The sequence below is a fragment of the Anopheles coluzzii genome, chromosome 3 (assembly GCF_943734685.1).
Source record: "Anopheles coluzzii chromosome 3, AcolN3, whole genome shotgun sequence".
Lineage (NCBI taxonomy): Eukaryota > Metazoa > Arthropoda > Insecta > Diptera > Culicidae > Anopheles > Anopheles coluzzii.
This window is the reverse complement of record NC_064671.1, coordinates 43224811-43251464: the sequence shown is the minus strand read 5'-3', so window position 1 is coordinate 43251464 and position 26654 is coordinate 43224811. Positions and strand designations below refer to the sequence as shown.

The 26654-nt window shown below is 40.0% G+C and overlaps 1 pseudogene; it reads left to right on the top strand.

The window, feature by feature from the left end:
* LOC120958774 (uncharacterized) overlaps positions 1-24183 on the top strand; it is a 34932-nt pseudogene extending 10749 nt beyond the window's left edge.
* The last annotated feature ends 2471 nt before the right edge of the window (positions 24184-26654 follow it).

Here is a 26654-nt window from a genome sequence, read left to right as displayed (position 1 = left end):
CCTGCTTTCTTTTCGAGAATACTCTCTTTTTTGCATAAAAGCGTCAGCCTCAGCTTACCTGCTGATGCACCGAAACGTATGCACCGGAGCATCCGACCAACTACTGGGGTTGGGGTTCGCTTCGGCTCGACTGTAAAAAGGCGCCTTCCTAACCAAAACTTCCCGAAAGGCCTTGGAGCATCTGTCCTTTTTCCAAAGCGCAACGAAGGAAACCTAATTTAAATTAATTTAAATTCGCTTCAGTCGCTTTTAGTCCAGCACCTTCGTCCACCCTTCGTTCATTCGTTGACCGCCCATCCATTCCCATGCACCGGCGAACCGGCCAAACACCGTTTTGCCATACATTGTGGCGCGTCGGGCACAGTGCGGTCCCAACTCTGTACGGACAACTTATCTTAAATGCATGCACTTTGGAGTATTTAAGAATCGAACCCCATCCCAGCCCGGCTATTGGGGGAGTGGGGTAAGGATGGCAGAGTGCAGGAAGGAAGGTGGTATGCGCTGCAAAGCGTATTTTCTTCTCGGGTCATTCGTTTTTGTGGGGGGAGCTGCATGCTTTAAGTGGAAAGCGCAATGCAGTGATGAGAGAAATTTATCTCCCGGCCATTAAGTGCTTGAAATTCGGGTAGGCAAAGTGCATGATGATGCGAAGCGGGGACCAAAGTGACCCTTTTTAGCAAAGGAACCGTTTCCAGCGTGTTTGGGTGGGTATTGCCTTTCGGTGCCCAGCAGCAACCTAGTTTATTGGCTTTTACAAAGTCAATATTGACCGTTGGTAAGCATGTTCATGAGTGTGGAATCGATTGAGCTTTACATTTTAGTTATTGAGCTGGACGACGATACAGTTGGTTAAGTGAGTGCTAACGTTAAAATGGCCTCAGAATGAACTGTTATAGGATTGCATAGATAGGATATTAATCAGAAATCTGTTTAAATAAAAATAAAAAAATGAGTAAAAATACAAAATAACAATAATTTTGTAGAAATTAAAAATGTAATTTATTTCTGCTAAAATGTCAAGAAATGCGTTGGTTTATCGAAACATTTTCCCTCCCATCGATTTGCATTAGGTTACATGACTAAAGGATGCTTAATGCTAAAGAATTGTGCATAGCAAGAAAAGTATTGCTGTTTTACTTAAAAAAAAAACAAAAGTTTTCAGTCTACCAAGTCCGTCCTTACATGTGCTCAACATGTGATCAAAATTGAAAAAAATAAAATGTTATATTTATACAGCATATTGCATACTTTCAGGCGCTGAGCAAGACTGAGTGATTAGAGCAATAATTTTACAATGAAAATTTAATGTAGAAATAATGTTATTAGGAAAAAAACAAATAAAAAATTAGGATTATTTGTGAAATATTTTTGTTTCCATTTATTCAAAATGTTGAAAAAATAAAAAGATAAATGTAATTTATCTTAGCGAAAAGATGAATGTAATTTTTCTTAGCGTTTTACTTTAGTTGACTTTTGTTTCATGACGTACATAATAATTCTGTAATTATAAATGTCATGTTATGGGGCAGTACTCCGAATAAAGCAAGCAACACGAAAGGGCAATTTTAATGAAAATATAATGTTTCCCTCATTGGTACCCATTTCACCTTTCTAAGCCTGAGAGCGTGTGGCCGATTCCAGACACAGGTCATGTAAGCCGATAATGAAATGAACTGAAAAATATGCCTTCCCATTAAAAACCGAGACATAATTGTAAAACGCTCAGGTAAAATCGTTTTAGCTCTTGCTGATTAATGTGGAGCCGTAGCAAGGAAAAACGGAACAATTTATACACTGTTTCTCTTTTTTTGCTTCCATGTGTTCATTTCTTTGCATTCGACTGGCATGAGGAATCCTCGTGGTGGTGTGATGAAGGTGTAGAAAGCGTGCCGTTTTGTAACACGCTGCAAAAGCATGTTGTCGAGCTCATTGGCGATGCCGGTGATTTCGATTCGAATGCTGAAATGAACCAATTTCGTTTGCGCTTTTGAACTTCATTAAACGCTCTCCCTCCCTGTGTGGTTGGCCCGGTGTTCGTATGTTCGCCCCAATATCCTGGCACATCATCAATAAGGCACACACACATGTGCGTGATCCACCAGAAGCGGAAAGAAATGCATGCGGTTCGCTGTTCTTTCGCCTGCGCCCTGATGTATGCTTATCAATTTCTCATCTTAATAGACTTCTGAACCTTAGCTATGGTTTAACAGCAAAACGTAAAAGAAAAATCGCAAAGGCATGAAAAAGACGGTGCAAAACCACGAACGGTTGGAAAAAGCCAAAACCTGCACCGGGCATGGAATTCACTCTCGATAAACTTAAACTGTACGTATGGTCCCAAACGATATACGTTCCGGATTGGAACGGTGCTGTTCAGCGTTCTCGCTCTTCCCCACTTTCTCCGTCGCTCGTTCCAGCATGTGGTCCATGAAAGGTTCCGGATCCTTGTTCTATTGGTTTCGATATTGGCTTTTCGCTTGGCAATGGTTGCGTGAGGGGACGTGTTTTTCCGCCCTCTCTGCTTCGTTTCACATTTCCCCGTTCGGAAGAGACGTGCAGCCGTGCTGTCGATATTCGGTGCACGTATTTTTGGCATGTTGTGTGCAAAACTGTTAACCCTCCTGGAGGACAGGAGCTAGCTGGATGGAGTCACTGTACGGGACGGCACGGACGCAGAGCGGACGAATGTTTTATGCTTGTACTGTATCACTTTGTTGTTCTCGTTGCTTGTGAGACTGTAGAAGATTGTGATATTCGGTGTATTTGCGTTTGTTTCCTTTGGCCACCGGGAGAAAAAGCGAAGAATTCTTTCTGCCTCACGAGGAGACGGTTTTAAATGTTGCCTCGATGCACTTTACAGCTGGAACGTACTATGCTAATTTATGAGATTTTCCTACACGATGTGAAAAGTGGGAACGTTTTTTGTTGCTGCCGAGTTTTGTTCGGCAGCAGTTTTGTTGAAGGAAGTTTTGTTCTTTGAAAGGGCAAGGCATTCCCGTGATCTCATGCTCATTATTGGTATTTTGAAAAACCATGAATTTGGTATTTTGCTCGATGAATCTGTGATATTTACAGAGTATTTATAGGCTAACTTGAAAACAATAGTGTATTTACTTTGTACTAGGTATATTTCTTGCAAACATTTAGGCGGTTCCTGAGTCGTTAGCCAAATTGCAAGACATGCTTAAATTATGCCTAGAGACTTAATTGAAAACCCTACAGAACAAAAGTAATAAAGGGCTTAATGTGTCATATGATTTTTTAAGAATATTAAACACTTAGCAATTGAAATACGTTTGGTTTTCATAACATATTATTAAACCTAACAAATTTACGGAAAAATCCATATTTTTCTGACTGCTCCATTATACCCATAATGATTCCTATTGTTGTCGTATTGTATTCCTATAGTGAAAGTAGTCCAAGAGGCCTACAAAATCAAAAAAAAAAATTGGAATGGAACTGGGTTAATATTCAATTAGCATTATTTAATTGTCAGAAATGTGTTAATTTCAATGATTGAAATTTTTAAAATTTGCACTGTACAGCGACAACAGTCAACCCACGCTTGGAAGGATGTGCTTAACTTATTTTTTGTTATGCGAACGTTAGCCTTTGTTAGCAATTTTACATGAATTTAAATTTTAAACCCGTTGTAAAATACCAAAGAACATTTTGTACCAACATAATTAGCTTAATTACTTGTATATTATCGCATAGAACGTATCTTGGTGGAACTCTTATAGAACAAGCACTATTCTAAGTATCAGCTCTATGGGTGCATTTACCATGAGTTAGTTAATGTTCAGACTATATTTTTTAATTTTATACATTTGTTTAATGAAAAGGCTACTACAAAACTCTTGTGGCTTATATTTTATGTGTATTTGTCAATTTGTTTGTTGAAGAAATTTGCATCCTGTTGACGTTACGGTGCAACAGGAATTATCATAAGAAACATAGTCTACCGATAAAGTCTGTCTGACATCTTTATAATGAAAAACATAATATTTGTATCATTACGTTAGTATGTACCATAAATACAGGTCAGTTTGGGAATGTCCTCCTAAATCAGTTTGAGTCCGTAGGAGTATACATTTTGAATAAATAACTAAATAAATAAATAAATAACGTGTTATTGGGTCTTTTTTGCAATGCTTATAATTTATGTTCAGAGAGATAATCATACTAATTCGATAGCCCTTGTTTTGAAGAGGATATAGATTAAGAGTGTATGACTTTATTGAAATTCCAGCTTGAAGCAAGCATTTAAATTATGTTTGTTGAAATTGTTCGATTAATTCCGTCGCCGATCACATCAAAACAGTGAATCTTTAGTGCAAATATACCTACTTGATAGTAAATTAAATTCAATAAACAGCAAATTACCATTCCAGCAATGTATGCAATGAAAACATCAAACAGTGTCAAGCGACATCCATTGAATTTTCCTGGAACTCTATGGTAAATTCATTTCTTGATGAAATTGTTAATTAATTTAACATTTCTTGCGAATTTCGTTCACATACACACTTATCGAATATTACACATAAACGTCGTCAACCGTGGTGTCAGGGCTCAAGCTCGTTTGGGGTAACCTTCTTGTTGCATGGGGTAAATATTTATCATCGTTCGAGAAAATTAGCTTCGTCTGGGTGTTAGCTTTACCGGTGGTACGTCTGTACACAAACATATTTGTGTCGGGCACGATGCACGATCCAGTTTATAAAATGAAAAGCAATAATCGAGTCGTTCACGTTTTTTGAACTGCATGAATAACGGAGGAAAGCTCACTCACCTCTCCATCTCTACACTGTACAGACAGCGAGAAATGATGTAAAGCGAGAATTCCTCCAGGTTTGGTTTAGGTCGAAAGAGCAATATTTTTTTTATTAACACCAGAAAAAATAGAACATTGAATGCATGATATTTAATGTGGTTTATTTACATATTGGAAGTGTAATCATTCGAAGAATTGCTGCGGTAATTGCTGCGGCAATTTATTTTATTTACGGTGGCTCTTTGGATCTGCTCTTCTTGAAAGTATCATCAACTTTGAAATTCAATCACGAAAACTATGTGTTTTAAATTATGCAGCAAAATTATTGCTCGAAGCTGAGGTAAAATTATTAATGAAACAGAAATTAAACACTTATCTGATGCAAATATTCACCCCTTGCTTTGACAAACTTGCATCAATGTTGAACAAAAGTTAGCAAAACGACTCCTGTTGTCGCAACTTGTTGAACATAAAGTTTTTCCGAACGTTTGCACATGTGAGGTCAACAATAATTGCATTAGTCTTCAGCATGAAACCAGCTTCTGTATGGGGTTTCCTTGCCTTTGATCATGAAAGTTGACAAGAGGCCAAGAGCAGCAGAAAAATTCCCTGAAAAAAGTAAGAAAAAACTCCGACTAACCAAGCAAGTTTAACCTTTGAATTAAGCTGGGTAATATACAAGAACACATAGCTGCGGATAGCTTCGATGGAAATATTGACTTTTCACCAAAGGATTAAAAACCATAAAGCTGAAACGAGTATGATGGGAGGACAAAGGGGAATAGTTGTAGCAAAGTTATCTCGATATCGTGTGAGCATCAATCATGTTATAGAGTTAAAAGTGAGTTAACAGATTATTTTCAAAAGCTTTCAAAAGCATACGCCTTACACATAAAGCTTGATAAAGTGACAACGTAAAGGAAACTCTTGTACCACTTTGCTGTACAACGTTTCGAGCAACTAAAGAGAATGCGCCTGATGGTATGCTATGTTGCATTTGTCGACCCAAGGAAAATAGTATTTTCCACGAATCATAAATCGAAATGAGACCTTATGCTAATAATTCGTTGAACAATTTGCCTCTGTATGGCAAAGGGTTTTCACATCATTTTCTACCTCTTCTTGTAATTACAAAGTTCATTAGCTTTATCTGCTTCCGCTCTAGAATCGATAAACTACGAAGTGTGTTTAACATTCAGCTCACTTTGAAGTGTTGCGTTACGCATGCAGCCATCCTGTCCTACCAATCTACTGGTACACCGAAGGGATCTATGAATTTTTCAATCATCCAACCACACCAACAGCATGGACGGAGTGGTCGGTAGAAGCAAGTCGGTAGAAGCTAGACGTTGGCAACGTCAGCAGCAACGTAGAGCATTAATCTAATTTATCTTCACGTGGCTGTGGCATTGAGTGAGTGGTTGGGGGCATGGTCGAATCGGAGGGAGGGATGAGGGTATAAGCTTTTCATGTGGTTTGGAAAATTCCTGCACCACTCCACTACCAAACAGTCCTGCAATGGTTGCGTTGATCGTACCTGTTCGATTTCCGAACACCCCCGGGTTGGTTAAGCTGTGAAAACGGAGCTTCTGAAGCAACTACTAACAACTCGCTGAAAAGGCTGTCGGGTGCCCTGGAGGGGTGCTTCGACTTTATTGCAGCCGGCAGAACCGGCCCCACGAACGCTACGAAAGATGATTGATATCTTCGTTCGTTCGGACCAGACTACGGAACGTTCTCCATTCTTTTGCTGCCTTGGATGTCTCGCTTCCGTGCAGGATTATACGTACCGATGTGGTTCCGATCGGCGCTGGCGCTTAGTTTCCGGTGCGGTTGAATCTTGCCAAAAGGGAAACAATTTTTACCTCTTTCAGAGACGTTCAATTCCTTCGGAGGGCGGGTTGAGCAGCTCCCATACCCAGGAAAAACAAAATCGCCCGGTAATCGATAAACTTAAAAACCATTTATCAACATTGACTGCTAATATCCTGTCAGTAACCGTAGCGAAATAACAAATTGAATTCAACTCATGATCGGGAACCCCCGATCCTACTCGTGTTCTTTCCACCGGAACGTGAGGAGGGAAAATGATTGCCAATACAAAACATTCGAATCCGTACGTCCCCCAAATGGTAAAACAAAACGGAAGAAGTGAAATACAACCGCAGCGAGTGTAGAGAAACATAAAAGCTTGGAAGTTGGACATAAAACAAATGGCGGCCAGTAAGCACTATTATTCGGCTGTTTCTACGGTTGTTTTTTACTCCAGCCGTAAATCAACTGCCGCTGCCACCGCCGAATTTTCTGAGGGTGAAACCCCTGAAACCACCAGACCGTGTGGCCCGGGGCAAGTCGGATGGAAAAAAGGGGTGAAACGCACGATTAGACATTGAGCGTATAAAAGCCACGGTATTCGGGTGAGGGGACGTAGAGTCGGTTTTATGGGCGTCCTGTTGAGAGTACTTCTAGATTTCAGCGTAAAAGGGACGAAAAAGGGTGGTGGTTGTTATCTGGCCACTGATCGTTTCATTTCCTCACTTGTTTGCCTGTGAATAATGTGAAGATAAACATGAACAGTAAATAAAATTTATTTTATATGTTTTGTTTTTCTTCTGCGTAGCGACAGCCTTGCGGTTGGCTTTGATTTGCTTCTCGTTTGGAAGCATTGATCAAACCGTAAGGATGTTTTGAGGAAATATGTTTCTGATTGTGAGGATTGTTTTCGGTTTTCCTATAATGCACAACATTGTGTTTGCTAACGTTGGACACAATCGAATGATTGCATCCACTGGAATGGAATCCGAACAATTATTGACACTTTCCACACCTACAGCTATAATGGATGAAGCCAAAGAATGAAGGTCAAAGGAAGCCAATCGTTCAGAAGTATCTTTCAATATAAATAGCGGAATTTGGGGCAAGTGTGCCATACGGGGCAAGAGTGCCACCAAGCATTTTTCTTTAAAAACTTTAGTTTAATGATCAATTGTGTATACAATTGGTTGCTTTCCAATGACTAGGTATTCTGAGCCTAATTTCATATAGATCAACCGACATTTCCCATTGTTTTGAACTGATTTATATTAAGTTTCAAAATTGAGCAGAATATTATAATTTTTTAATCCAACCAAATAAGCTCTCAAAAATCATGCGAACAATCAACCGAGAAAATATTTACACCACCATATAGCTGAGAAAACGTGAAATTTTTTGTGGGGTTAGTTGAAAAAAACTTTCTTTTTGTCATTGAAAAATTCAATTTCAAAAAAGTTACAACTTTTGGGGCAAGTGTGCCATCTCTGTTTGGGGCAAATGTGCCACCATCTTTCATAGGCGCGAGCTGTCAAAAATGTAAACATTGTTGTAGCGTGCTGCGGAATGGTGCGCTATTGTGAGCGGATTCTACGCCAGAAAAACAGAAAGGTAACAAACCAAATTGTGGTATAGTTGGTGGTCAAAAGGGGTTCATTTGTGACTAAATACATGTAGGAATACATACACTAGTGGTACAAACGTAATAATTTCCAATTATCTAAGAAATACGGTTATTTTAACCAGGTGGCCGTCTTGCCCCATACGAGTGGCACTCTTGCCCCATAGCCCAAAAAACAACGTCTTTTTGGACCCTTTTTAAAACGCTTCAAAAACTGTTTTGTTTGCAATTTTTTCAAGCGAAACTCAGTTATAAGTGAGGAAATAGATGTAAAATGGTTATGAGATTTAAATCGGCTTTTGAAAAACACGTTTTAGTGAGTTATAACTTGAAATGCTTGCCCCAAGTTCCGCTAAACATCCCATTTAATTCTTCCTCGTTTTTGATTACATCATCTACATATTAAGCATTTATTCAATTAATAGTATGTGTAAGTATTTTTAAAATATTTCTTTATAATCAATACCCTCTAGTTTCATAATTCTAGGGGTTTTTTTGTGATACTAGCCAGCTTTTTTATATGGAGATTGACAGTTGGCGAGTGAAGTCATATCAACACTGCATACAAAACCACACGCCAAATGATTTTTAGCCTTGATTACAGTCAGAATTCTATCTGCAAATCTCCAGAGAAATTTCCATCTATCATGGCTACCAAAATCAGAGTTAAGAATCCACCTGAAATCTGAAGTATTTTGCCATCTTAAAAAAATCACAAAAATCTCATCTCATGACAAATCTCAGAAATTGAGATTTTTTTGTAGGGTAAGGTAGGTAAAAAAGGACATGTTAAGGAAAATGATAAAAATCTAGGGATGTATAAATACAACGACCATGAAAATGTGCATACATTATGTTACACTCATGTTTTATCAGATAATGTGTTGAAAGCTTTTAAGTTTCTATCGAATTTTGTATTTTTATCATGAATTAAAAACTTTTTTTCGTGCAATTTTGAGATGTTCAGGTGAGACGGACGCCTCATATGGGAAAGATGGACGGACACCTATAGAAAACGTTGGAAATTGAAAAGGTTTAGAGTATTTTAACATATAAATGATGCTCATGATGCCCAACTTCTTTCCCCTTCACAGGATTGAGATAGACGAATTATCTAGAGATAACATATTTAATACAATTTAAAATTAAAATTTTGCATTACAAATTGAAATTTATGCAAAACAAAACATGCTTTCTCGAGTTTCTGGATGATGTATTTCTTCCAAACACCCGTATTTAAGGTATTTGATTAAATATTTTCATCACCAATTGATATAAGAAGAAAAATAAATCAACAAATTCGTTGTCCATCTTTCCCTACGACAGAGTGTCCGTCTTTCCCGCTTTGGTGTCAGGATGTTTAAACAAAAAGAAAACAATAAAATTTTAGTGCTTCATTTTCGTTCTTTCGCCAGTTTTTTGCTTTATACTCACGAAAATTCATTCATGTAATAAAACTTTCGAAAATATTAACAATATTTAAGCTTAAGAGTTTAAGATCCGCAGTAGTCAAATTAGATCCACTAGGGTGCGCACGATTGAAATTTTGTTTTTTTCGTGAATTTAACCAATGTTTTTAATATATTATGCCAAAATATTCTCAAATGTGTTGTTTAAATTTCATTTTTAAGGCTACATTGTTGAATTAATCGAAAATTACCTTTGAGAAGTGTCCATCTTTGAGAAGTGTCCATCTATTGTAGCATTGATGTTTTTACTGAAGCATAAATGTTATGTCAAGAACGGTTAAAAATGAATTTGAAGTTTGAATTGATATTTTAAAAGTACTGACTGATTGGAAACTGATAAAAAAAAAACAAAAATATTTTAAAATGCATTTTTGTTCATACACAAATCCAATATGGCAGAGCTTAATTGTCAAATGGATACAACTCGGATGGCATTTTTTTTTCCAATGACCAAAATTTCAGCTTATTGGCCGCGAAATACAAACCGTGTGTCTTGCAGATTATCCCTTATTGGTAAGCATTGCATGTTGGATAAATTTTTGGTATAAGCATTTTTTTTTTGCAAAATACATTGTAAGACTACAGCATAAATGTAGTCCACCAATGCATTACAAATGGTTTTAACTCATCCAAACTCTTGTATTCTTTCACAACGGGACACAGTTCAAAAATGTCTAGTACATGACGGAAAAGATGAAAGGGTGGTCCTGTGGTACTATCGTCATCAATTTTGTCTTGACTTTACAACGCGCCGGTAGTGGGTTCAATCCATGTATGAAACGTCCTCCGTAGCAAGGACTATGACTATACGGTTGCGTGGTACATCATAAGTCTCAAAAGCCTTTTCAAGCTGGCATGATCGTAACGAAAAAATAATATCTGTTGCTTAGTATTCACTAAAAACAATTAAATCGAGCAATAATTTTCTGGTGTGGGCGCGGTTTAAAAATAGTCCGGTCTCTCAGCTGATCGTTTGCGTACTCGACTTTGAATGCGTACCGAGCTAGCATGACCCTTGGTGACCCCTGTTATCGGTCGTGACCAAGTTTCTAATTTCCAGACGTACTCTCTCTCTCTCTCTCTCTCTCTCTCTCTCTCTCTCTCTCTCTCTCTCTCTCTCTCTCTCTCTCTCTCAAGGACGTAACTTCATCTGACTCTTGCCTTGTTTCTATCTCCCCCTGTTTATCTTCCGTTGTCGGTGTTATCACCCTGTCTAGCGCCATCTAGTGCTCGGAAAGATAACCAGTCCGGATTATCGCGAATGGTCAAGTGACAACCGATCGTTGTAAACAAATCGCTGACAAATCGCATGGTAAACGTGCCAACAATATTTTTGACGTAGTATGCATAGTCAGCATTTATGCCTGAAAGTATGCAACAAGTGTGACATTTGTTTATATTTTAATAGTTCACTGTCTACTTTTTGATATTTTTAAAACAAAGCTTTGTCTCTTTTTTTACTTAGCTAAGCGAGTAGTGCGTATAGTATGCTGACATATAGAGGCTTAAGATTTTAGCTGTATTATACCAAGCAAACGAATAGTTAGTCCTTACTATGGTAGAACAGATATGGTAGCGTCTATGAAATAGATCAACAGTCTATCGCGGTTACATTTACTAATTAAGATACGTACAAGCATTTCAATACTTTCTTTTAGCTGAAAAGCACTAAAAGTACAGCCTAAAATACTTAAGCCGCAAACCATGAACAGAAAGGTGATGATGTAGTTGTTTGGGCTATATAATTTGACAAGTTCACTACATACAGCATTCGTACTTTGTCATTTATGATAACACTAAAAATTTCACAGCAAAAAAGCCATTAAGCGTAACGTAACGTTGCTAAAATATTTGTTAGATCTTACACAAACTATGTAAGGCTAACTTAATTAACGTTGATTCTACCGGGCAAGCAAGCAGACGATTGTTCATTTGTATAATTCTCAAAATTATTACCACCTTAAAAAGCCATTCCACGAACACAAAGCACCTAAATAGATATGATTAACGGAACGAAAAAGCTCTTAGCAGTAAAGTTTAATTTCACCGGCTAGCCTATTTAAACATTAGTTTCAACCCAACAACTGGACTCACTTGCACCGGAGCAGGCAAATGGAAAAGAGAAAAGCTACGCTTTCATTTGGAAATGTTCCAGAAAAGAATCCTACTCGAAGCTGGAACAGAGTTTGGTAAGATTTTAGTTTTGCCCCGTCGTCCCTCTCTTGTGACACGGGTTAACGGCCCAACGACTTACCCTCGACAAAGTGCATCAAATTACTCCGAAATGTCTATAAATCTTGACGAAAAACACATAAATTATGTGGCGCGCTAAACGGTTCCCTCCAAATGGCTTCACATGGCGGGCGAGTGGAAAAGATGGAGGGACGGGATTAAGTTTGATGCGGTTCGTTTTTGGTGATTTGCATGTTGGATGAGTAGGGAAGCAAAAAAGCGACCTACCACCACGCGTTACCTAGCTCATCCGGTTCATCCATTAATTTAACAATGCTCGATCTCAATTTGCTTTCGTACCGGAGGATATCATATGCAAAAGCGATACGCAACGCGATGATAAACTTTTTGAAAAAAGGTGCCATTCTCTTTCATTCCATGTCATTTCGGGAGTTATCTGTGAGTGTGTGTGTGTGTTAGCTCGTTGAGGAGGGTAACTTTTTACAGACTTTCAGTTCTCGAACTTGCGTACAGAAAACTAAAGCACTCTTCCTATTCAGAGTTTCCCATCGCTAGCGAACGAGCGGCACCAGGATAATGGCTTTTTGAGCTGATAGTTAAGAGAAGCTTTTTTATTCTCGCTTTCCACTGCCTCTTCTTACTTTTGCATGTCCTTAAGAGAGGAAGCAGCTAAGTTAACTTTACATTTTTCTTAAAGGAAAAAAGAAGCAAGGCAAGCAAAAGTGGAGAAACTGTGCCGAAAAATCTTTCAACCATCGGCGTGTCGTGTGCCGTTCTATGCCGTCGTGGCAAAATAGTGCCACCAGCGGCTCGGATAATGCCTCGTTAATGATCTAAAGTTTGTGGTCCATTTCGACCTTCGGAAGAAGAGTGCGAAGCAATGCACACAGTCAAGGGATAAACGTGACAAAAAGCAGGAAGGCGATTCGAAGTGAAATCTAGCAGAACACTTTACGGCTCAGAGAAGGAAGAGGGGAGAGCTTTTGGGACAGCTTGGCCTATCAAGCTGGCACTGAAAAAAGGTTGTCATACGCCATGCACGACTATAAGGACACTTGGCTGTACTCGAGGCGTTCGTTTGTTCGCTGGTTGTTTGCTGGCTCTAGACAACGGGCTTGTAAAATCAAGCCCAAAGCTGTCGTCGTGCAGTGTTCCTCGCCTGGCCAGTGGGGACAATCTATAAAGACGGCCGTTTTATGACCACTGTCGTACACATATTTTATCAATTTTTCCATCACACAGCAATGGAGCAGCGGGATGCTTTTGCGTCGATGTCGATTCGAAAACTACCGTCTGAGAGGTGGCTTTTGCTTTACCACAGCACACTACGTTCAACGTCACGTAGGTGAAATGTATTTGCCACCAGCGGGAAGATCAAAATCTGTACTGTAAGAACTTGTAGAATCGAGTAGAATGTATCTGCTGAAGATAAGAAAGGAGGGAGCAGAGGAGTCAATTGTCACCATAAAGGGAAAAGAGTGTACGATTATCGTCATGTGCTGCACGGGATTTATGTCCACGCCGGGCGGGTAGTTGCACCATCGGAATACAATCTTCTCCTTCAGCTTGTGCAACATGTGGCTAGATGGTCAGCACCTTTCTTACATTTCATCTAATTGGCAGGACAATTGGTGTCTCGCGGGAACGCACGCAGCTGTGTACGTGGTCGCACCATCCGCAGCAGTACCGTTGATATCGTATTGTTATGGGGTTCTGTGTCCGGGACGGCTTTATTATTAGCCGCTTTGCTCTCCTGGTCACGGCATCGGATAAACGGTTATCTGTCAAATGGTTTACCGCTAATACTTGAGCGATCAAAGCAAGCATAGAGCTTCTCTGTTGTGTGTGTGTGCGCACCGGGGGATGCTTTTGTATCTTACTGCCGTTGACTGTACGTCTCACGATGGTAACAAATCTTTATTTTATGTCCACTCTGCTACATAAGGCGGGGAGCTTTATTTTTGTTTTAATCCGCTTCTAGGACGACTGACTTCGCTGCTGTAGCCACCCGTTATCTTTATCGAATCTTTCGTCGTTTGGTGCGTTTGGAAACACTGTTCAACACGAAAGTATCACGGCTCTCCTCCCGCCCCCTCCTTATCGCTCTTCACTCAAAACGACACAAAAACAAGCGCACAAAATGTAGTAGTCGATTAAAAACAGACTTTCGCCATCGAAATTGGCGTAGCAGTGAAATTTAATTACTTTCCAACAGTGTAATTACACTTGAAACAATTGCCTGCGACGAACACGTACCATCAACTCGGTTCGGTTTTTTGGGTTGTGTTTGAGTGGTTGGGATTCCCATTTCACGGAAGCGGAATGCCTGCTGCCTGCGATGTGATTCGCCTGTGCCCTGAAAACTTACACCGGTATGACCGCTGTATAGTAACGGCATCGAAAGGGCTTGTTCTTTGAATGGTGCGAATATAGCATAAAATTTGTTACAATGCTGATGTTTGTAGAGGGAAAAAAACCCTCACCAGTCTAGACCGCGCTTTGGCAAATGAGAAATTTGCGACTTGCTAAGAAACGAACAGAAGTTTTTGTGTGATGTTGGCTGGTGTAGGTATTTTTATAGCTAGAGCTGGCAGCAGGAGGTCGTGGGTCGCGAGTGAAGATAACTTTCGCCTTGCCTTGTAATTGTTTTTTATTACCGAGATGGTTTTATTATTTAATAATTCTAGTTCTGTTCTTGTTTGTCGCATAGAATGTACTCAGGGTTAAATAAAATACTACGCAAACAAGGCGGAAGCGTGGAGTCCCAAGGTATGAAGGGACCTGAGAAAAGGAACCCAAGATTTCGATTATTCTAGATTATTCCAGTAGGATTATTTTATTCTTCTAAAAAGAAAAGGTAAAATTCAAAAAACGATTATACATCCAAAAATCAACTGAAGGTGAATATTCTAAAAGGTTGTTGTAACTAAAAATTGTAGTGCAAAAACTCCGTATTTAATCCAGAACAAGCTTATGAAGCTGTAAAATGATTTTTCTGCTCAAATAATGCTTAAATAAAATATGCTTAGAGTTATTGGTTCCCGTCAGCAATTCGATGAATAACGTTGCGAAAACGGTTTTGCCATCTAAAGATAAAAGAAGAGGCTTATCAAATAACATACGATGCTCGTTTAAGGAACAAAATATTCTATATTAACCCTCTAATGTCAATTTTTTTGGGTTAAAAATCTATAGAACAATTTTCTACCAACTCTTCAACTTTGAACCGCTGTTGCGTTTGCTAGATAGAAGTAAACAAAAAAATGAATCAGTTGATTATATTGGGTTCTAGTTCATTTTATCAAAAGCATAACCGACATAATCGATTAAAATGTGGCCCAGTATCAGTGACACCGATCGAGATCAAAACTATATGATACACCTCTGTTTATTGCCAATTGAACGCGACAACGTCACAGATACTTCTTTTATTTGGCGCAACGTCCAACGCGGACATGCCAGCCTATATTTCTACACTTAATTCATTACAAAGTAGCCGGAGGCTTGAACCCATAACGGGCATATTATTGAGTCGTTCGAGTTGACGACTGTACCACGGGACCGCCCCAACGTCACAGATAATCCACGCCTACATTAGCCCTCTCTTTCAACGTAATTGCTTGGTCCGTAAGCTCTGTGTAACCGTTGAATGGTTTCTATGAATTTACTCGTGAAATGTATCAGCAACGAGAGATTCTGTTGACAATTTATAAACTTATAGAGCCACTGTGCTTATAGAACTTATAGAACCACTAAAAAATGACCACTAAATGTTCATTTGAGTACACCATTATACACAAAAGGTAGCATATTTTATTTCAGATTGACCATCATTGTTTTCATGTTACCAGTAAGCGAAAATAACAAAAAAAGATAACTTATTTGATACCAGTTTTTGGTTCAAGACAGAGCGCTAACATTTCAATAAATTATTGAAATGTTAACTTATTAAAAACTTACTTCAAATTTTACGTTTACCATAATTTGCATCAATCAAATTCAAATAATTACATTTTTTTATATTTTTCAACTTGTTTTACTCACAAGTTAACTACTAAACACTAAATTGGTTTATGGAATAAATTATGCATATATTTTGAGTCATTTTAATAATGAGTTTCGAGAAATGATACTTTTACCATGCGATTGTATTATGACGATTCTTTATTTTGGCATTCTTGCAAGGCGTCCTTAAAGGTGTTCAACCAAACCTCACGCTACGCATCTGATAATTTGAAATAAACTAAGAGATAAGCAACGTTAAAAATGACTACTAAACATTTACTCATTTCAGTTCATCATTTACTAAAATTTACTTAAAAAAAACATTCCCATTATCAGTTGTCACTCCATGAAATGGCACTCCTTTATTCGGTAATAAATCCGATCACTAAACCGTTCAAACACGCATTCCACCATCGACATTATGCTGCTTTCAAATGACAAAAAAAAAGCAAAACTTATATCCCATTCTATTTTTATCGCACCAAAGTATCCCACCCGAATCGTTACGTCGGCGAAATCGCTTACAGTCGATTATTGACTCTATCGACACCACAACCCACAGCCCGAGAGTGGGTGTCGGGGTTTCGTATGGCCAAAACGGTGCTATCAATGCTCTGACTTCTCACCAATCCCATTACAGCTCTTCTCTCGCTCAACCCAACCCAACCGTCTCTTCCCGCCTCTTTCTCACACCAAGCTTTTCATAAATGCAATTTCCTCCCAGCACCCTCCCACCAGAACCGCCAGTCAGAACCGATTTAGCTCAATCTCCACCGCTTTACCATTCTCTCCGCATTTCCGCAGATCTCGTCATCACGCTGAAGGACGTGCGCGTCAGTGTTCCGGTTGCCATCAGGCGGGGCGATAATGCAAATTTGATCTGCCATTACGACATGGAGGGCGCCGAGCTGTACTCCGTCAAGTGGTACAAGGGAAAGCGCGAGTTTTTCCGCTACACGCCGAAGGAAATTCCCGCACTGAAATCGTTCGTCGTCGCGGGCCTGTCGGTGGAGGTGAGTACGAGCGGGCGTACTGTTGGGGCGTACGGAAGTCACGATTTTGCTCTCGCTTGCGCTTGCCTTGATGGAATTGATGCGGTCGCGAGCGCAGACAGTAGCAACCCTGGGCGGCAGTGCGTGCAGTACGGTGGGAGAAAATGCGTCTATCCAGCATCGCAGCACAACCTGGGTGCATCCATCGGTGCACCGGATGATGATGATTTCTAATCGGAAACTTTCTTCTTCCACACACACACACATACACACACCAACACGCACACACACGAGCGCGCACGGTTTTGTTACACAGATCAACGGGATCATAATTATCATTCCTTTGTTACGCGGCCGTTCGTAAGGATTATTCTCTCGTTTAACCTTTTTTCTCCCTTTTAGTTGCAAACCCGTTCTCTGTGCGGTCGCTACCCTGTTTTTAGCTGGTTTGCTGATTAACGATGCTGAATCGGATCAGACAGGCTTGCCTACGCTGCGTTGGGTGCAAAGGCAAGGGCAGCAAGCACAATTAGTTCCAGGAAGAGGATTTGGGTTATTCGATGCGGTGCAGCATTGTATAATGACCTGATTGTGTGGCACACTGTTGCACACTAATGATGTCGGTGTTTCGTGCCGCTGCTACTCATGCGAAGCAGTTGCAGTTCGGTAGTGTTCTATAGATTTGATCTGAGTGAAATTTGGCTGGTAATTGAAAGACTATATGGTAGAGTTTGTTTGATAAGAACTTCATTTTGCAACCATGTTATAATGGATTTTAATAATTTTTATATGGACAATAAAAGTACCGTAATGAATGATACCATTTATTACCGCTTCTGGTAAATTACAACCAGTTTTTAATAAAACAAAATTAATTTAACGCACAGCTTTTATCGAGTATGATTGAAAGCGTTTTTTTCCAAACAACAGCAAAACACGTCACATTTCAGCAAAGCTATGATTGGCCCATAAAAATGTTCCATCCGTGAATGGTTACCGGAGCAAATGGCATACAAAAAATGGCAACAAAAAAGACATTTTTTCCACCTGACAGATCATCCAGTGCCAGTGACGTCCCGGTCACAGTGTAGGCTAAAATAATAAACACAGCCTGTATAGGTATGCCGGTACATAGCGACGAGCGTTAGCAAAATCTGTCCACATCACAGTTGCCCAGGTTTTTTTTCCGCACCAGCAAACTGGTGGCTTTTTTCACTTGTACTCCCTGCCTTTTGATGTTGCTAGCATGAATGGTATGGTGAGCACACTAAACATGACACGTGACATACGATAGAAAAAATAAATAAAAGTAATAATAGCATCTGGGTAAACTCAAAAACACTCCCGTCCCGTCCATTCTGCTTGGTTTTAATACACCTTTGTTCCTATTTGTTTGCAACAGCGCCCCATGTCGAACGGTAGCCATCTGACGCTGGTGGCGGTGGAGCCGGCAGCAACAGGCAAATACAGCTGCGAAGTGTCTGCCGATCTACCGTCGTTCGATACGATGATCGTGTCCAGCGAGATGGAAGTTGTTGGTGAGTGTTTTATGGCTACAAACATGGTTCTTTAAGCGATTGCTCATTTTTTCTCCCTTTCTTTCTTCTTCCTCCAGACGTCCCTGTTACAAAGCCGCTAATTACGGGCATCAAACAGTTCTACCGAATAGGTGACGTGGTGCTGGGCAACTGCACGTCCTACAACTCGAAACCGGCAGCCAATCTTACCTGGCTGCTAGACGACAAAAAGGTACGTCCCGGGTATCTTCAGCAGGAAACGATCCGATTCAAGCATTGATTCTTGGAACACAGGACCTCCGTCCCCCCCACCCTCCAGGCTCAGGTCGTGTGACATTGAAATCCAATACGGAACGCTTTGTTGCACACAGCGTAACCCTGCTTCGGCCCTTGAGCAAAAGAGCTAGAAATTCAATCAACATGGGAAATCGTTTTATGTATTTAATTAAAACTTTAATCCTTCGGAATATCAATCTTCCGGTGTCGACAAATCCCTGTCATCACACTGCGGCAGAAGGGATGGGTGCTGGAGTGGATGAAAACATGCTTGAGCTTGCAGCCGTGTAAGAGCTGGAAGAGCCCGCCCGGAAGCGATGTCAGTGTCAGGCAGCAGTGAACACAGGGAAGGGCAATGGAGCGACAAGTTCACAGCGGCACTCCATGGGTTTGCTAGTAAATAGTAAATGCTGCCCGGCAGCAGTAATTCTGGCAGCATTACGAATCTAAATCTCCACTCTCCGTAAGCCATTGCTCAGTTTGTACTTTATTTAACCCTCGCAAACTTGCTTGTTCCAGGGAAAGGAAGCTTTTGACGATGCCGAGTGGCTGCCTCCCAGGGGAAACGAACAGTGTCACTACTGCTGCTCCATATGGGAGCATGTGTGGGTTTCGGTTTGTTTACCACCGTTCGGGTGATGGTTTCGGGGTGGATGGAATATGTTCCCTTCGCTTGGGTGTGCTAATGTTGCTTGGGGAAAGTTTCTCGCTTCAAGATAGCTCGGACCGTATCTTGAAAGCGAATGCAGGATGCCCGTGTGTTAAATCCCCCAGGCGGTGAAACTCATACCGGCGTGCGATTGAAGGCGGCACGGATCTTTTAGTGTGGCTGTTGTAATTTTCCCATCAGCAGACTGACCCGTCCGGACAGGTCCCATCCGGCCACACATGATGGGTGAGGGGCAAATGGATAGTGACAGTACGAGTTTGTTGGCTTTAGCTGGAATCTTTAAGGTTAAATGAAAACAGAGATTCATCATTTCAACGAATCGAGAGTTTGAAATTGTTTTCCATGTTGCTGTAATTAATGCTTAACACAGGCGCGCAAAGCTTTCCTAGAAGAAAACCTTTGGAGTAAGATTATTATTGATGATTTATTGTGTACTACAGTAAGGAGTTAGGATAATCGTTTGAAGAAGGTGGTTTGATTTGAAATAATGATAATCTGTTGGCTACTACATGTATTATTAGTGAGTACATTAATTATTCGTAAGCAAATCATCTATTCTTCAAGTAAGAGCACTTTTAGGATATTTTGTGCCATGATGTCATATTAGTCATATTAGTCATTTTCATGAGCAAGAAGTATATCTCCCATTTAATAGAAAACTAATAACTAATAGAAATTATTGCCATTATGCCATTAGCTTCCTTTGAAAGGTAATTATTTAAGTTTTCTCTCAAAAATAAATCTTTGACCAGGCGTTCCTCGCATTTGTCTTGGAATAGAGCTTTGGAATAGAGCTTTTGCATCATATTTTTTATTTTTATTTTTATCTTATTAATTGCTCGGCCACGTTGGGTTACAGCAATAGTGCTTACTGACTATAGTATACAATTATTCACGAAGGAGTTGGAAGGAGTTTATGGTACGGAAAAGGAGCGAAGACGGGATCGGTAGACAGGATAGGATATGTTGAAATCGAACAGATCAGAAGTACTATTAAAAGACGACATAGCTCTTACAAAAGGCTCATTGCGAGCAAAACGTGTACGACATATAGGTAACTGGAGACGAAAACGATAACGTAAGGTGCGACAAGGTGCATACAAATGTAAGCGCGACAGAAGTGAAGGAGTATCAATCGTATTGAGCAATATGCCAGCGACGAAAGAAGCCTGAGCGACCGAGAGGCGGTGCTCCAACTTGGCAAGGCCTAATAGATTGCATCTATCGTCATACGAAGGAAGCGGAATAGAGTGATGACCCAGCGACCTACGAAATACGATCCTTGTAAAACGTATTATTGTAATATTGGTAATATTGGTGTAGAAAATTTATGTAATATTGGTAATATTGGTGTGTAATATTGGTGTAATTATGTAATATTGGTGTAGAAAATTTTGATAGGACGCAGCTGGGGGATGTTGGACCAGTTCTCGTACCAGGGTGTCATATCGAAATTCCGCCGAAATTCACCTAAAATGAGTTTTGAGTTTTGGCGTCATTGCTTGCCGCTGCGCTTCTTTCTTCCTGATATGTTTGTTCATGATCGCCAGGAACTATTTCACTGTTTGGCCGGACTAAGCTATCGCAGCAATGTAGCCACATGACCCTCGGACTTTATTATCAGCTTCCTTTTAACCTCAAGTCGCTTAGGGTCATCGACCATTGGGAACCGGGCGTTCTCTCGATGCCCTGATTGTTGTCTAATAGGGCCAAGATGTTGTAGATACCGAAACAGGGTTATACAACATCAAAAAACTGGCCCACGGAGTCCGTTTTAGGCGCTGCGGGGTGCCGTTCTCTGCTCGCCATTACGATTAGAGTTTGACTGATAGAGGTGTAACATTTTGTCTACTGACTAATGGGATACTATAATTGAAAGAAAAATTAACGCTGTTTTATTGCGGGTTAAGATAAATCTATGCAAAAGCAACATTTTTTGGTGTTTTGGACGTTTGGACATTAGTTAAAGATTGAACAAAGTTATAATTTCATTGTAAATATTCTTCTTCTTCTTTTGGCACAACAATCGCTGCCAGTCAAGGCCTGCCTATACCCACTAGTGAAGTGATCTTGGCTTTCAATGACTTATTGTTACCATAGCAGGATAGTCAGTCCTACGTATGGGGGCACGGTCTATTTAATTTAATTTAATTTAATTATTTATTTTATTAATTGATCGGCCACGTTGGGTTACAGCAATAGTGCTTACTGACTATAGTATACAATTATTCACGAAGGAGTTGGAAGGAGTTTATGGTACGGAAAAGGAGCGAAGACGGGATCGGTAGGCAGGATAGGATAGGTTGAAATCGAACAGATCTGAAGTACTATTAAAAGACGACATAGCTCTTACAAAAGGCTCATTGCGAGCAAAACGTGTACGACATATAGGTAACTGGAGACGAAAACGATAACGTAAGGTGCGACAAGGTGCATACAAATGTAAGCGCGACAGAAGTGAAGAAGTATCAATCGTATTGAGCAATATGCCAGCAACGAAAGAAGCCTGAGCGACCGAGAGGCGGTGCTCCAACTTGGCAAGTCCTAATAGTGTGCATCTATCGTCATACGAAGGAAGCGGAATAGAGTGATGACCCAGCGACCTACGAAATACGATCCTTGTAAAACGTCTATTCGGGGCTTGAACCCATAACGGGCATGTTGTTAAATCGTTCGAGTTGACGACTGTACCACCAGACCGGCCAATTTGTTGCCAATTGTAAATATTATCTTTATTTAAAACACAAATGAAATATTCAAAACAATTACCAGAAAAGATTCTAAGTGCATTCGAGCATCGTTCTACGTCATGATGCTATTCATTATTGGTTTTAAGACTTTCTACGCTGAAAATTAATCTGATCTCCGAAATAGTCTAAAATATTTTATTAATACTCGTTTGAACCATGTGCTTATTTTGCAAATTGTCATCACCTTACTTACTTTTCGCTGATAAAAAACATTAAGTTAAAACATTCCGAAACCAATAAATAAAGTTAATAAAGTGGTTTTTAGAATTCTTTTTATGATTTTTTTACCATTAATCAACGCATACCGCCAAAAAGTATGCAACAGTTGTAACAAAACTAGCTTTACATTGACTTTAAGTTGTCTTTGTATCGGCACCTTGTAAAAAAGGTTTAGTATATTATGATACATCTTTTCGATGAAACAACAGTTTTATTTTCCATATTTTAATATATTTGATTTATTTTTTAGAAAAAAGCTTATATTGGAAAAATCATCTTAAAACTTGCACTCTTCGTCTTACATATGTTATTTTAATACAAAGCGAAATACATTTTGGGTGAATTATAAGCTCAACTTTTCTCCTCCGTATCAAAAGCTACCTTTCCCATCGCGGGATAAAATGATTGAATTTTCATTAACCTTCACAACTCTTCTTTTATTTACAGATCAATGCGTCGCAAATGATGCAGTACCCGATCTACAAGGACCAGCGGAGCGGACTTGACACATCCACCCTTGGGCTATTTTTTCATCTCTCCCATCACTTTCTCGGACGGAGTAAACTCAAAGTAGGTGATGTGTGTGTGTGTGTGTGTGTGTTATCAAATTACTGGTATATGTTAACATTTGTTCAAGCTTTGTTAGTTTGCACACTAAAGCTTGCTTTTTATATCGGATTTCGCATAATTGCTCAACTTGAAACTATGTGAGAGCAGCGGGAAATTTCTGCAGAACGAAAGTAGCGATGAGAGTGGTTGTTCATCTCGAGCATACACGCACACATACTTTCGTTCATTGCCATCCCTGCTACATGTTTTCCTTTGCTGCCTTGGCCCAGCTTGTGTCTAGAAGCAACCGCCAGCCACGGCACTTGTTTTCTACTCAAAGCATTACTTCGCCCGGAAACAAACAACATCGTCATTTTCCGCCACATTGACGACATACCGGGAAAAATCGTCGCTTGGCGGTCCATTTGCTGCTGAATCGCGCGCTGTGTGACAGTGTGACATGAAAGGATGTACAAATATGAAAGATAAGAAGCAACCGAGTTCCGTTTTCGTCATTCCGGAGTTGACTTTTGCCGCTTGATTTTTTGCCCTCCCTTTCGCTTTTCATCTACCATTGAAGCGACTTCTCAAAAGGCTGAAAGCTTCTATTTTCCATCGTTTGTCCATTCGCGAGTGTTTCAACATTATTTTTTTTCTTCTTCCCTCTGCAAACATAAATAATCGTTTACTTCAAGGAAGACAGTTATCAGTCGCTTTTATGTTGCACAAATCGTGTGTCGCGGGTAGAAAGGGGAAAGCAAGTTGTCCGCGCTTTCTTCTTTACGTTCGAGCTTTTCCCACTGGGTTACGTTTTTTGGTCGCAGCAGTGTGAAGAGCAGGGGCGGTGGACTTGCTTGCGTTGGCTTTATTTATCTTTCTACAGTGAGCGTCTTCGCTTGCGTTTGTCTACTACACGACTGTTTGCGCGGGTCGATGATGCGTGACATTGATTAGCAGGAAGGCGAAAATACCGGAAGCTTCGTTCGTTAGCTAGTTAGCTCGCGCGAAGAGAAATTGTTTCATCTTTCAGCTTTCAACTGTTTTGCATCTTTTCCCTTTCTTGTGAGTGACCATAGCCTTACCGTTATAAGTTTTGCTTTCTTTCATCTGCAGTTTAGCTGCATTGCTGTAATCTACGACGTGTACGAGCAGCGCGTCGATCGGTGGATCGAGGACGAACGACCAAAGCTGATGGCGGCATCGGCTTCTCCGGTTGGGCTCAATCCAGTCAACTATGTACACTCGATCTACGACCAGTCGTCGGCAGCATCTTCCTACCACCATCACGATAGCAGCGATTTTGACAATCAAAACAGCGATGCCTACATGACGCAAATACAAGGTAATTTTGTGAAGCGGGAGTTGACGAAGTTTACTTCAGTTATACAGTTGTTTATTTAAGCACAAGTCGCAAACGAGTCATTCACATTTTGCAAGAAATCATTTCAGTACATATTGCGTAATAAAAGTCAATTTAGCTAATGAGGAGGTTCTGCGAAAAAATAACACGTTATTAAAGCCCCTTTTTCATGCACATTGCATATCATTAGGCGCTTATGCGGTGGTTTTAATGAAACATATTTGATTTAAAAAAGAAATATTGTATGAAAATAGTATGAAGATTTATGATAACTTTATATTTTAAGTAATACGGCCTGGTATTCCCTTCTGAATACTTAACTCAATTTGACTGATTATGTACTATAAGTTATGATAACTATTGAAATTGCTTCCTTGATTATTTAAACGAGACTTCATCTGTTCCATTATAATGAGTATCTCTTATTATATATTTTCAATCCAAAACTATTGGCAATCCCTAACATAATACAGCACACGCAGACAAAAGTAAAGCAGTGACAACGGCCATGAAGTTTGCAGCATCATTGCGAAAGGCCTTTCAAGAGGTCAGAAAAGGTCCCAAAGAAAGCAGCTCATAGCGGCAGTTTTGTGCCAAAACATTTCGGGTAACTTTTATGCACGTTTACATTGCAACGTCCGCCCGTGCAAAGTCCGCCCAAAGCGTGTTCTTCGCCCCAAAACACTGGCGCACAGGCACAGAATTCAATTAGTTTGCAGAACGGCACATTTATCGCGAGCTTCGCATGCAGATGAGTACGTAGCTGCTGCCAAAGGCAAAGCGTACGTACCACCATCACTATGGCTGGTCGATTACAGGCACACGGGAAACGTTCGGTCGGGGTTTTTGGTGTGTTTTTTTTTTACACTCATCTCGAACATTAACGGTGGCGGCACACGGGGGTAAGAACAACGCTGCAAGCGTTTTCCGATGGTCGATGACGGAAACGAAAATGTTATTACGTGACCGAGCACGACCCACCGACACCCGTTTTTGGAAGGAAACTCTAGCATAAGCAACAAAAAAAAAGAGTAGCTTTCTTTGGCAAGCCAGATCATCGAGCGAATGATCGCAAGATGTCTGTTTTTTGTGCGGCTCTTTCTCCGGTTTGCCTTTGGCCGAACCATTTTGCCTGCCGAGTGGAGGAGGCTCATGGCTCGTGATGCAGCTGCATGCGGATGCAAATTTCGTAGGTCGACATTGTAATGATATTGCATTTTCTGCTCGAATTGAAAAAGCATTCCAGCTAGTCTGCTGTTAGACCAGAAAGAACAAAAGAGTACCAGAAAGCGTGCAAGGGAGGAGTAGAAAAAGAGAAATTGTAGCTTATTATCCTTTCCACAATGGGCAAAACGAAACAATGCGATATGTTATACAACGGTAAAACAAACGGATTCCATGTGTGTGTGTGTATGTGGGAGATTCCGCACCGTCCATTATTGAATTTGATAATTAATTGCATGAGAGTGATTTTGTTGTTCTAAAATTGCCGTAACATCATAGGTAAAGATTTACACATTGACATTAAATAAGAGTTGTGTTGGTTCCATGGTATAACCGTTAAGTTGCATAACTTAAACATGCCCGTCATGCATGAATACAGGAACTATGAATACAGCAACAAGTCTCAGATAGCCGAGATCATTAGTGGCTTAGCCAAGCCAATGCTGAAATCAATTGTTGCGCCAAATAATGGGGCCCTTCACGATTCTAGTCAGTGTTTTGTATGGAGTATGTATGCAATTTTGAACATCACTTTTTGACAGGACGGGTGAAAGCTTTTGCTCAAACAAGCTTTCTGGAGGCTTGACGAATACAAAAAACACTCCTAAAATCTTAATTCAGAAACAGAAGCGATAAAAAGCAGCCTTTTAAAAATATACACCTTGGGATAAGCCTACCTGTATATTATACCTACTTAGATAGCTGCTCGAAAACTACTATACAATGCGAACAGCTAACAGGCTGAAATTTCAGCCTACGAACATAAAACGGAAACGGACATAACAGTTGTTATGTTATTCAGCATATATTTTCCTATGTTTTCTGTTCAATAAATTGCATATTTGGCATGAATGAGCTTACTGCAAGCTGATTAAAAATAAAATTGATACAAAATAGAGCATCTTAGGCTGAAAATAGACGAACCGAGACTTTCGCAGTACCGTAAAAATCACGTATGACTTCTACTGTCAATTTTGTTATAAAATCTGAGAGACATGCGAGATAATCGTGGTTCTTGTATGGATTTATCCGAGGACTGGTGACGATTGAATGTGCCAAGATGAAATATGTTTTATCAATTTGCGAATCAAATTATTTATTTCATATAGTTTACGAAAAATAAAATACAAAATTGGTGTCTCGACACGAGTTTTCAAACAAATACACCAGAAAAAGTAAATATAATCGGTTTGCGTTACGAAAATCTCAGGAATATT